Source organism: Armigeres subalbatus, chromosome 1 (genome assembly GCF_024139115.2).
Source record: "Armigeres subalbatus isolate Guangzhou_Male chromosome 1, GZ_Asu_2, whole genome shotgun sequence".
In the NCBI taxonomy this organism is placed as follows: Eukaryota; Metazoa; Arthropoda; class Insecta; order Diptera; family Culicidae; genus Armigeres; species Armigeres subalbatus.
In genome coordinates, this window is record NC_085139.1 from 112,513,678 (window position 1) to 112,528,000 (window position 14,323).

The window sequence follows — 14,323 nt, forward strand, 5'->3', positions numbered from 1 at the left end:
GGCGTTTAAATAGTATTTGTTTGATAAGTTGATGCAATGATCATTTTAAATTACAATGTCGCAAATGGTCAAAATGGATCTTTATGAAAATAAATTATTTTATATTCATCAATCAACAAAATAATGTGAATTGATGAAAGTAATGGGACAATATTTTGACCTTTCTGAAGCATTTTTCTCATTACATTTTATTTTTTTTATTTATTTTGCTTAATTCATCTGACTGTGTCGTCTACATGAAAACTTAAAACTAAAGGTCTGTTGATAAAATATCTGTTTAGCCGTTGACGAAACGCGGATGAACTGATTTTGAAGTCGAATTGGTCCGACACCACGTTGAAATGGCGGATCATAGCGACAAAGCAGCTATTATTGGCAGCATAATTGGTGTTATGCCTTTCTTCGAAGAGCAAATCTCGAGGTCGAAGGGATCGTGAGGGTGCATACAATGGGATTTTTGCCAACAAATCTGGCACGTCGTACTCAGATAACAGGTGTTTGGCGATGAAAACGGCTTGGGCCACGTTTCTCCGCTTGTCAAGATTATCTAGCCCCAGCAGACTACAGCGATCAGCATACGGTGATAAATTCAGTGGGTCCGTCCATGGGAGATGGCGCAGGCCGTATCTTACGAAATTACGTTGCACAGTTTCAAACCGAGCATTCCAAACAGCTTGATATGGTGTCAAGACAGCAGAAGCAAATGCGAGTTGAGAGCATACCAATGAGCAGTATAAGGCTTTGTAGCATAAAGGGTCGCGGAATTCATTTGAGATTTTAAAAATAAAACCAAGCTGGCGATTTGCTTTGTCGATCGTTGTTGAAAAATGACGACTGAAAGTATGCCTGTCATCCAACACGACGCCTAGAACTTTAACATGATCCACACGTTGTAAAGTTTTACCTGCGATACTTTAATCGAAAACCACGGTTTCGGCAGTGCGATGAAAGCTTATTACGTAGCACTTTGAAACAGCCAGGACCATCATATTACGCTCACACCAACATTTGAATAAATCCAAGAGCTTCTGCAATTCTTGGCAGTCCGCCAGATTTCGAATAACGAGGTATAATTTGAGATCGTCTGCAAACATCAACAGCAGGCCTCCACGCTGCAGGATAAAAGTTACGTCATTCACGAAGAGCGAAAACAACAATGGACCCAGCGTGCTTCCTTGGGGGACTCCGGAGCCGTTTGAAAAACAGTGGGATGAATGATCTCCAATGATGACGGTCACTTGACGTTGCACTAGATATGATCGAAGCCAGGTGTAGAATGTTGTAGAGCATCCCATTTTTTTCAAGTTTTGCAATCAGTATGTCGTGATTCACTTTATCAAATGCTGCTTGTAGATCAGTATACACGGCATCGACTTGAGGCTTTTTGCGGATATTATCCATACAATATGATGTAAAACTGATTAGATTCGTTTCTACGGATCGACCCGGAAAGAAGCCATGTTGATACGAACTGATGAAGTTTTTGCATGAGGCAAACAGTTTTTCGTAGATCAGTGACTCGAACACTTGTGATTCCACGCCAAGAGAAGCAATGCCTCGGTAGTTTCTCACGTTGCATTTGTCTCCTTTTTTGTACACCGGAAACATGGTAGAGCACTTCCATTGAATAGGAAACTTTTGCTGACGGAGTGATAAGTTATAAGTTGAAAAGCATGCACAGAGGGATAGCCAAGACATCGGAACACTTTTTCAGAACCGCTGATGGTATAACACTAGGGCCTGCTGAAAAGGACGATTTTATTCTATTTATCGCAAAGACACCCATATCAGTTTCAACGGTAAAAACATCCATGCTAATGACATTGTTGGGTACATCTCTCGCTGTTCTTGCGATGTCAGCTTGAAATGGCAAAGCATTGGAAAAGACGGTCGAAAAGTGTTTGGCGAAGAGATTGCATTTGTCCTCGGCATTCAAGGCAACATCGTTGTCAAGAAACACTCTTGATGGTAGTCCGATTTCTTTCCTCTTTGTATTGACGAACGACCAGAATCCCTTGAGATGACGGCGAAGATTATGCTGCATGCGACACACATACTGCTTGTAAAGATGCTGGTTATAGCGGCGATAACAATTACTGGCGATTGAGAAATTTCGTTTAATGATAGCACAACGTCGGTTAGTCAGGGCACGAAGAGTCCTAGCACGTTCCCGTTTGAGGCTGCGTAGCGTAACGTTAGTTCATGGTGGTTTTCTTAGAGGTTGGCGCTTCGGTACGGAGGCAAATACGCAGTCACTGAGGAAACAGTTAAAACGGTCAACCGCTGTGTCAATGTCCGAGTCATTCAAAGCATTCCAGTCAAATCGAGATAATTTACGCCGGAGTAGTTCGAAAAAAAATTGCAAAAATTCAAACAGTCAGCATTCGAGCTATCATCGAATCTGACATGATCACTGTTCGCGATAGATGTCACCAGAGCAGGATGATAACTATCGAGCGGAACGATGGCATCCGGTGCCCCTAATCGACCGTACAGTCAGGAAGTAAATTTTCGCTTACAAACGCCAAATCGAGGAAGTGATTTTGGAAATTTGATATCAAACTAATCTGGCTTAGTCCAAGGAAAGCAGTTCCATCGATGAGTAGACGGCTGGCAGGAGTAGTTGTCGAATTATCCGGATCAGGAAATGCATATCTGGGGCTGCGAAATGGTGAGTTGACATCTGGGAAGGAGCGACCTACACAGCTCTGGTCCTCACAAGTTCCAATCTCACGCTTCCACTGGTCTTCCGATGACAATTGACCGCCAGCTAAGCGTTGCGTACTTAGCTGGTAGTGCAGCCTGGGCACTGTTGTCCTTCTGACATCAGCTAGAGTGAGTGGGTGCGACCAACGGGACCATCGTATCTAATCCCTAATCCCAAGGCGTTAAGCGACCCGTGCCAAAGGGATGCATGGCCAGGGAGTGAAATAATTAGCTAGGCCTTTAACGGAGCCTGTTGGGTACCTGGGCACTCTCCACAGTAATTGTTTCTTACCGCGTCATGCTGGGCTCTGGCGTGGTGGACCTCTTTTCCCGAGCAACTCGTGGGACCAAAATGGGAAACCAAGTCAATTCTTCAATTAGTGGTAGTAGTGTAGGCGACAACCCTTCGCAAGAGGTGGGTTGTTCAGGTCTGCGCCTAGGAGGCCAGAGGCAATAGTCGGCAGCTCAGTGCGCAGTGCCAGCGTGGGTCACTTAACCTTCATCTCGGCTAAAAAACGCCGGTAGAGGTTTTTGGTTGTCCATGGCTTGTGGAGGCGATGAACCGCAAACACGATGGGCTTTCGGCCTTCGAGGTGGCGACGGAACAGCTGGACGCCATCATCGACTTTGCGTCATCGAAGCATAATATCAGCAAGGACCTCAAGAGGAGCTTGCTGCAACTTCGAAAGTCGATGTTGGACGCCAAGCTGGAGATGGCAGTCTGAACGGCCAAGTTCAAACCCGCGAAATCCGTGGAGTCGAGGTCTACCCAGACTGAGGCCCAAGGATTCGCGGATTCGGGCAAGGTCGAATCGACCGAGGGCGTGCCAGCGAAGACGGTGGTGCCAAAGTCTACCCAGACTGAGGCTCAAGTATTCGCGGGCACGTCGGGGGTGACTGCTCCAACGGAGCAGACACAAAAACGGGGGAGACAGTCTCCAGGGGATAAGCTCCCTGGGGGCCGCTCCAAAACTGGGTTACTACCCCGAACAAGGGTAGTGGGGCTGGGAAGCTGAACCCCGGCCAGGTATCTCCAAAACCGGGGGAGGAAGGACCTGGAAAGGTCCGTCCACCCAGGAAAGACGGTGGTATGGGGTAACGGCAGGCTGAGAGCTCTCAGCCGCCCCAGACCAGGGAAATAGAGGGGGATGACGCCTCCTGGACCCTGGTCAAGAACAAGAGGAAACCGAAGACGTCAAGGGCCGAAAAGAAGGCCCAGGCGAATGAGGGTAGCAAGAAGTCTAGGGTAGGCCCAAATCGCTCCAGGAGAGGTGCCCTAGTCATCACGGCGGACGAGGCCAAGTGCTCGGACGTCTTGAAGGCGATGAGGAGTGACATCAAGCTCGGTGAGCTCGGCGCCGACGTACGTCGAATAAGACATACCCGGATGGGCGAGATGATCCTCGAGCTGAAGCGGGGCGTCTCGCAAAAGGGCGCCGCCTACAAGAAGTTGGCGGAGGAAGTCCTAGGCGAGACCGTCTCGAGGTGAGAGCACTCACGACGGAGGTGAATCTAATGGCTCAAGACCTGGACGAGATCACCGAAGTCGAAGAGCTCGTCACGGCACTGCGACGGCAGTGTGAAGTGGAGACGCCCACCGCAGCCGTTCGGCTACGGAAAGGTCCGGCAGGGACACAGGTAGCATTGGTTCGGCTGTCTGCAGCGGACGCCTCCAAGGTAGTCAAGTTAGGGAGCGTCAAGGTGGGATGGTCGGTGTGCCCTGTGGGCATATACGAACAACCCGAAGTTTGCTTTGGAACCGGGGCACAAGCAATGGGACTGCAAAGGCCCTGACAGAAGCAATCTCTGCCAACGCTGCGGATTGGAGGGATATAAGGCACAATACTGCACGAACCCTCCCATTTGTTTGATTTGTTCCAGCAAAGCTGTGAACAGCAACCACCCCATGGGGGGTTCGAATTGCCCGGCGTGTAAGCGTGCTGCAAAATCACAGTGCAGGTAACGCAGCTGGCTTGCTCGGCCTCGCCCGAGTGTTTGGTGTGCGCAGGTTTAGAGGAAACGGCGGAACACGTGCTGTTCGTGTGCCCACGTTTTCGCGCAATACGTGACTACATGCTTGCCACATGTGGTCTGGACACTACCCCGGACAACTTAGTTCAGAGGATGTGTAAAGATGAAGTTGGCTGGAACGCCGTTTTATCGGCTATCGCCCAAATCGTCTCGAAGCTACACAAAAGGTGGCGCGTGGACTCAAGGATGGCTAGTTCAGGCGCAAATAAGAGGTGGTCCAAGGGATCGGAGTCGGCTTCATGGGTCATATCGGTGGTCATGCTCTGTGGTCGAACTCGATCCTTTTATCGAACAAGTGGCCGCTCGAAGAACAACATGGTATCGTCGCTTTCGCGGCGTCGGTCAACCGGGCGGGTTTCGAGCCCGCGGACGGAAAGGGGTCCTCGTCAAGGTTGGGGCAGGCGTAGGCACCGCGTCGGCAAGTCCCTCTGTGTGTTGGCGAATAGGCCCTGTCGCAGAGAGGTCAATTTGGGATGCACGCGGCATCATTATTCTTGATACCAGTCGTGCAGTGGGAAGCAGGCGCGAAGTCGACCCTTCCCACCTTCCGCGGACATAGGGCGTGGTAAGGCCACCTGGAAAGCCGGCAATGCGCTGGCACGATACCATGGTGTTCTTCTAAAAAAAGCGAGTCACGATGTTCGGTGCTGCAAGGACACGCAGCTAACCTCGAGGGTGCGTGTATCAGACAACTTATCATCGATCTTCTTCCTACTGCTCGATTCTGAGATGGATGATGAATGCGAATTTTCGACGCTGATGTGTCCACGAGACCGGGAACGAGACCTCTCACTTTCGAATCTGTGGTGAGTGTTCTGGAAATCCATGATCAATTTATAAACAAATACCAAATTAGGAACATTTTTATTAAACGAAAGATTGAAAGTTCGACCTACCTGCAAGTTGTTAGATGAGTGTATTTGAAGTGGACTCGGAAGTGGATATGAATGATCAATATACTTGATTTTCTCTGTTTGATCATTATTCAAATCAATGACAATCTTCGGCGAATGCGTATTGGCAGATCCGTCAGATCCGTGGTATTTTATGGGTGTAGACGTCACAATGTTGTTAAACGACAAATTTGCATCAAGACCGATAAGACTTTGATCTTTACTTGATCCAGAAGTTTTCACTTCTTCGTAGTATCCTACAGATAGCATACGCTGAATGGGCACTGTGGGACTATCGATGGGCTTCGACTGTAGGATTTTCTCCGATGGGCGCCGGTTCTCGAGTTCCGAAACAAAAACAGTTATATTAAAAATGTTCAATCACATAGGTCATACCCAAGTAACACCGAAAACATCTTTTCTAGCGGAGAACTTATAAACTTGTTTTATGACGGTTAAAAAGATGAAATAGAAAACATGTTATGTTTGAAAAAAGCTGTGAAAAGGTGTTTGCCAAACATACATCTGTTTGATCTTAAAAGATGTTTTGGACTACATTCTCACAACTTACTGATAACATGCCATATTTTGACATTTGTTTGGTTTTTCAAGATGTTTTGTTTTACATTCTCACGACATAAAACATGTTGTCAGGATGATTTCACGAACATACAAATAACATTTTCATATTTTGACTTTTGTTCACACAGAAGATGTGTAAATATGATGTATGCTCAGTTCAAATCAGTATTATGGACTCAATTTCAACATCTTGTCGTAACCCAGCTGTGAATATTTTTTATCGACTCTGTCGTTTATCGAGAAAACGCCATATTGCTATTTCGCAAACTCAAACATGTGTTTACATTTGAATTCCTAAATTATATGTTTTTGGTATAGCGCATATATTTCTCCAATCAACGGCGCTTGAATTTGGAAGAAATAAAATGAAAAGTTGCACGATGAATCATGAGTCGCATAAATTGCAAACTCATGCATCGACACAAAATTCAAACTCCATGTCTTTATAATAATTTTATAGAAATAGGAATTCGTAGTTGATTTTATGCATGCATATTTTCATTCGGTTTTGTTTATTGTTCAATTTGATTGGCAAAAATTGCCAACAACTTTTTTTAGTACTCGATTTGACAGATCACATCATGTTGAGAAAATGTTATTGAATACTTAATTCAAACTTAATTTTAGTCTTGTGAGTGTATTACGATTACTTTCTTGTGACTGAAAGATGTTGAAAATGTGAACAATTTTTGCGCTGTTTCGGTCGTGTAAAGGTAATAAAACAAGTTTATATACCAACATGAATCAACCTATATGTTTGAAACGTGTTTTTTTTATTTTCATACGACAAACCGTGTTACTACCGTGCATTATATAGATAAATCTTATGATTTCCACTCACTGCACAGCATCTGCATATTAAAACTATTTAAATCTATTGTTATTCATTTTAATGACTATAATTGCATATAAAACGAAATACGACCAGGTGTTGAAAAAAGTGACAGCTTCGCCCTTTCGCTACAGAAGGAAAAAAAAGGCATAACCCACAAAGCTGACAACTGCTATAAAAACATTGTTTACGCGTTTTTGTTTTTTTTTGTGCTGAAGGAATATAGAAAACGTATTTTGACCGTGGAGTGGCGTTATTTCGTAGCATTTTCATCGCAGAAAGTCATGCTAATACAAACTCAGTTTGTCGAAAACAACTATGTCGAAATATCAACCAATGTAATCCAATCAATTTGTAAAATCGAAGGACAGTGGTTATCTCCAATCAGAGCGTTAAGGAATAAAGTTCACAATGATTTATTAAATTTGTTATGATTAAATCATTCAGTTCTATGACTAAAGATTATGATTAATGGTTAATTCGTTTTCGACAATGATGAATGATTAGGATTAACGATTAGATTGATTTTTGACAACGATTAACGATTATGACTAATGAATGTAACGTTTGGAGTATGATTAACGATTAACGATCGGGATTGAATGTTGACACAATATGTGTATGATTGATGATTAACGATTGATGTGCATAATAGAGATTAGGGATCCTACATTCTCTCTACATCCTACATATAGAATCCCTAATACAGATGAGTGACGTTTAGCGCTCGCATACTAATGTACAATTGGTCTTGTGTAAAAACATGGTTGTTTTCCTTCTGCTCATAACCTCAAAAATGATCCGGTCATCACAATGATTTCAAAAGAGTCAAAAATATATGGAAATATACTCATTTTTACCCAATCTTTGCTGAGTTGCACCATCTAGGAGTGTTTGTTTTCCTTTTATCGCCACTCACACATTCGGACGTGAGAATCTCAATTATTATTGATTATGAATAGTCAATTTCAATGATTTGTATATTCAATAAATATTTCTCTAAGGCTACCAAATTGAATTATGAATATGATTAGTACTGATAGAATGTCAAGTTCTATGATTACCGAATAATAATTATTGATTGAATCATATTTTTGTATGATTATGATAAATGAGTAATGAACAAATAACCCATTATTCATTAATCATGAATAAATCTATCATCAACCATCAATGCTCTGCCTCCAATACATTTTTCAAATCAAAAATCTTCCACATAATGTACAGATTCAGATCTGAGTTTTCAAAACATTGTAAAATAATGTCTGTTTGGTGGTCCAATACCCAACAAATAGGCAGTTAAATTTGATTGAAATAAATGTGTGTAAAACTGTGCACATTTTTGATAATTTTAATTTAATTAATAATTCATTAATTAATCAATTGGTGATTTCAATCTCCCTAATTTGCACTGGGAATTCGACGAGGACATTAACGGATACATTCCATCAAATGTTTCTTCCGATACTGAACAATGTTTCACTGAAGCAATGTTTGCAAGTGGCCTGAGACAAATTAATAGTTTTACAAATGCAAATGGCAGACTATTGGACCTTGTATTCACCAATCTCCCGGAGTACACGCAAAAAAAAGCGTTCCCAAATTCGTGAACCAGCAAAAATACACCGTGATTTAATTCATGGATTCGGGAACATCAGTCACGTTTTCCAGAACGTTCCAGAAAACGTGACTGTATTCCCGAATCCGTGACTGTTGTTCATGAAAAAATACACCGTGAACTCGTTAGGTCACGAATTCATGAACGCTTTTTTTTGCGTGTATATCGATGTTGTCGCACGATCCTCTCCGCTACTACCAATTGACAATCATCTTTTCCCAGTAATTTTACTGCTTGACGAATGTTCCACGCCACTAATACCCGACGATTGTGAAGATTGCATTAAATATGACTACTCAGTCTGTGACTTTGACTTGTTGGATTCTATTCTTGCGAGCATCGATTGGAACAGTGGACCTGATGTTATCAGCATTCTATAAATCACTCTTCGGAATTATCAACCAACATGTTCCTCAGAAAAAGCAACGATCTTCGTCTGTGTTCAACAGGCCATGGTGGACTCCTGAGCTACGTAACGCTACTCACGACAAAACTATATTCTCGAGATCCAAATTCCCGTAAAGCAAAATCCCTATTCCTTCGGGGTTTTTATTAGAAAACGAAAAGCTGGTAATGGAATCCCCGTCTTGGTCAGCTTTGGTTAAACTACTTCTCACTCATATCAGGAAGCTACCTAACTATTTGCGGAATACTTTGGAAGCGTGTTTAGCAATACATCACCTGTTCAACGAAGGAACTCATTCGAACAAATACTTTCTTTCGACATCAGTCTACCGTGCTCACAGTTTACTCCAGACGATGTTCAGGAAACACTAGAGAATCTAGATGCAACTGATAACCTTCCTCCTGTACTTCTGAAAAACTGTGCAGCTTCGCTTGCTGTTCCCATCGCTGTTATCTTCAATCGCTTGCTGCAAGAAAGGACTTTTCCTACCGCACGGAAATTGGCATCACTGGCACCAATCCATAAATCCGGAAGTCGTCGCATTGTTGCTAACTATCGGGGTATATCTATTCTCTGTGCCCTCAGCAAGACATTCGAGAAGTTGATCCATACTAGGCTGTATAGAGCTGCCGCACTGATTATTGCTGACTCTCAACATGGATTTATGAAGAATCGCTCTACGACATCCAAGTTCAAGTGCTATGTGGCAACAATTTCATGCGAATTGGAGTTAAGGCGACAAGTTGATTCGGTTTACGTGGACTTTGCTAAAGCGTTTGATAAGGTATCGCACAATCCAATCATTAAAAAAATGAATCACTTGGGATTTTCTGCATGGATTTTAAATTGGCTTTCTTCGTACCTTTCCGTACCTTTTTACCGCTGCGCTTTTGTGAAGTTGTATTCTGAGCACTCCAAGAAATTCGTCATTCCATCTGGTGTACCACAAGGCAGCGTGCTTGGTCCTCTTCTCTTCATCATCTATGTGAATGACCTCGCCGGTTTGCTATCGTCGTTCAAATTGTCTTTCGCTGATGATCTAAAATTTTTCCGTGTCATCGACTCCTTGACTGATTGTGCCGTGATACAGGATGACTTGAACCGCTTGCTGATTTGGTGTGACAACGACGGCATGCGGCTGAATTCCCAGATGTTTATTGTCTTAAGACACTGTTTTGTGCGCTCGTACGTAGTATCTTAGAATATGCTTCCCCGGTATGGTCCCCTTTTTATGTCACGCACTCCTTACGAATTGAACGCATTCAAAAACATTTCATTAGATTTGCCTTGCGACAATTACCATGGAATGACCCAGTAAACCTCCCAGGGTATCCTGACCGATGCAAATTGATCGATCTCGAAACCCTTTCTGCCAGGCGTACTGAACTACAAAGGCTTTTCATATTTAGCCTTATTGTAGGTAATGTTGACTGTCCAGACCTTTTAAGTATAATCCCATGAAATGTTCCTCCTCGTAGATTCCGAAATTCCCCGCTTTTAGCTATCCCGTTTCATAGAACGAATTTCGGTTACAATAATAGTTTTAACATGTGCTTGCATTCTTTTAATGATGTTTATGACGAATTCGATTTTTCAATGTCAAAAAAAAAAGTTTTGTGCGAGAATTAGTGATTAAGTTAGGAATTAAGCAGTCTGTACGACAGAGTCGAAGATGGTGAACAAATACAATAATTACCCACATAGATCTGATCCCGATATTCAAATGATAGGCATTTTAAGCGCCAAACATTTATAAAATAAATTTAGCAAGAGAGCAGGCCATTTTTGTTGCAAAACGATTTGAGGCTTGAAAAAATAGCTGGAAATACCAAATCGTGGGAAATTAAATTCAACACGTAAAAGAATAACATAAAAATCAATGAAGTCATTAAAGTAGAAGAAACATCAACATCAATAAAGTCAAAATTTGAATCACTCTAATGTGCCCGCATCTGTTCAGTTGTTTACTTTTCTAAAAATAACAAATAATTACAAAATAATGATTATAATCACACCTTTCTTGCTTAGCTTTCCGCTGTTCTAGTTCTACTGTTCTAGATTCTGTTGACACCAAAACTCCAAGCTATGACTATCGAGTTCAAGTTCTCAATTTTCTCATCATTCAATGCCGATGACTTCTTCGACGGTATGAGCGACGAACCCTTCAGAACGTTCAAGGCTACGATGTCGGCGGCCCAAACGCTAATGACAGTGCTGATAAACAAATTAGATGCGACGACAGCCAATCGCATGAAAAGCGAACATTGATCTCCATTAGTGGGCAACGACCCTTCTACGTTATTTTAAAACTATAAACACAACAAATAGAAATAGAGAGAATGGGAAAGAAGTTCGACGACAGTTTACTCGATCACGACCGGGTGTGACATTGATCGTGGTTCATAGAAATGATTCACCGAATCATTCGCTCGGGTGCTGTGCCACCATGAACTTGGGCACTCGAGGAAGCTTTACGGAGAAATATGAGGAAGTAAACAGATAAAGTTTTCGATCCAAGGCTTGATTTATCAGCTGTATCACTTTTATTCTGGGTTTGGCCCGATATAGTTTGTCATCTTTCCAAGTTCATCGTTTTGCCATGAGAACCCATCATGAACTTGAAAAACTCTTATTATTTATCATCCACAAACGTGGAAGTGCACCTGCGATGCGGTTCAATTATTGAGCTTATGCATTCAGGTGTAAAATGAAGCACGTGTTTGTACTTATTTGAATACACCCCTGAGTCAAGTGAGACGCAGAAATGAATGAGCCGGAATGTTTACATTACTGACTAGGAAAGCCATAAACAACTCTACAAACACAAATGTGCATTTTATCTTTCGGCGCAAAGATAGTTCGAAAAAAGAAATATGTGTAATTACCTCCGAATGCAGTCGATGCTCATGGAGTCAGTCACTAACCGACCCGCAGAAAATGATTGAAATTTTGTTTTCATTTCCCCAACTGCGCAGTACGAAAGGCGTCCATGCATGATGTCTCTCAGGGCCTAGGGCACGTGTAAACATAGGTAAAAAAGGGCGATCCAGACAGTCGACGTCGAGTCTAGGTTATTTTGAAGATGATGAATTGTCCCAATGCAACGGAGATGCACAAACCGATAAGGTTCAATGCGAATGGAAATTTTTGTCTGAAAAATTAGTGCCAACGATGATTGAAATGTAATTATCTTTGTCCAAGTAATGAGAGGCTGTGTACAATTTCAATGTGAATAATTATGAAAATAGTGTACGACGAAGGCAAGAATACATTTGTAACAATAGAAAAATGAAAATTAGACAAAAGTTGTGAATTAAAATTAAGCCGTATTTTATTTGCATAACCTCTGGTCTGTTGATCACAGAATAAGTTCCTAATATGTATAGATGAACTTAAAATTGCGTAACTAATACCTACATTGACTTTTTGTACGTTGGCTCTTACTCACTTTATGATCAACGGGCTGACTAACATAAAACGTTTAGTTATCTTTCGAATATTTTATTTAATAAACTAAGCGCTGTCATAAAAAAAACGGTTTAATACTGTCCACGATAAGAATCTTTATAGTATCGTTAAACTTTTAATTTTTTATCATGTCTTCTCCCGGCTTAGAATTTTTTTGACCAAATTGTCCTATTTCTTGAATTTCCAAATCCTTAATTTACAAACCTGAGAGTATTTCCTTCATTTAAATATATAATATTTTATTGCTACTTTCTTGGTCACTTAAAAATCACTCGGTCATAAATTTGCATAAACATCTGAACGGACTAAATAAATAAATAAATATTATATTACTTAAATATTAATTAATATTATTATGAATGATAGTTTAATTTTGGAATAAATAATTAAGATGATATAAGTGGAAAAAATGTTGCTATACCGTCTATACAATAGTCTACAGCATTAATAAAGAGAATTGCAAAAAATATCACCCAAAATCATCAAAATCAAAATGATTATTATGAGGTAATATTCATAGACACGGCTACCTGCAACTTACTGTATAATGAAAACAAACAAATCCATTAGGCTTCCGCCTTCAGTTACTCTCCGTGTTATCAGTGTCACTCTACAAATTACACATTGCGTGCGTGACTCACAAAGATTGCGAATGCGGGAAGATCACTCTCGCTTTTCTACGATCCGACTGAGAGAAAGAGAGAAAGAGCGTTGCAGTTCAACAACGCGTCGTATTTACCAACAAATGCATCCATACTATAGTGCATCGTCACTTACAAAGTAGTAATGTGTGTTAGTAGAGCCAAGGACGCTTGATATCCGTCTCAACCACCCCAACAACATCGACCGTCCATGATTACAAACTATGCAACACTTTCACATGCCAAAACAGCAAAAATAAATAAATTTTCTATGAGCAACCCTTTAATCTGCTGTCACCAAATTTGACCAATCGCACCCCGATGGTAAGCAAAATATATAAAATTGCCAACTCACATAATTCAAGTGATAATAAGGTCTGATCAGAACTTTAGTCAGTACGGTAACCTGTGACCGTAGCTTTGGTACCGAGTTCAAACCACCCACCATCTTCGCTGGGGTATCAAGCGTCTTGTGAGTGACAATGGAGGGCAAAATCCTAGGTTGGTTACAGCGTGCAATAGAAAAATATAAAGTTTATGATTATTTGCGAATATAGACCATGGAAACGAACTGCATGCAAAAGATAGCTGTTACTGGAACATGATATGTTTTGTTTATTTATTTTTAATTTATTGACCTCGACTGCACTGTGTGTTTTTACTACCAACCCGACTATCACGCCACCAATCTGTACTTACTCACACCGGTTCAAATTGTTAGAAGTTAACATCTTTAGAACAAGTACTTATTCAATATTACAAATTTATGCATCAGTTACATTAGCGAAAGTTGCAAAATTTATTTTAATTTTTATATTAATCGAAATCAAAAGTAATTTAAATTGTTTGGGGAGATCAACTTTTAATATTAAAAATGAATTTCCGCAAACTAAGTTGAGTATTGCAACGGCTGTTGACAAATCTCACTGCCAAGTATGCACGGGAAAGGATGCAGCAAGGATGGTTAGCTGTGGAAGCTGTAAGACATGGTGGCATTTCGAGTGTGCTGGCACAGAGAAACAGACGTCTCACTCTACACATGTATCATCGTTTATCTTTTTAACGGTGGATTCAATTTTTTGTAGATGGTCGATCGGCCACCGATGGCGCTTCAATCGGTTTTGCTTGTGTTTGACGTTTGCTCAC

General features: G+C 41.4%; 1 protein-coding gene across 1 annotated transcript in view; it reads left to right on the forward strand.

Annotated features, from left to right (window-relative positions):
- LOC134206439 (uncharacterized) overlaps nt 1-14,323 on the forward strand; it is a 234,118-nt gene that overhangs the window by 28,111 nt on the left and 191,684 nt on the right. The gene's annotated exons all lie outside the window — the stretch shown is intronic.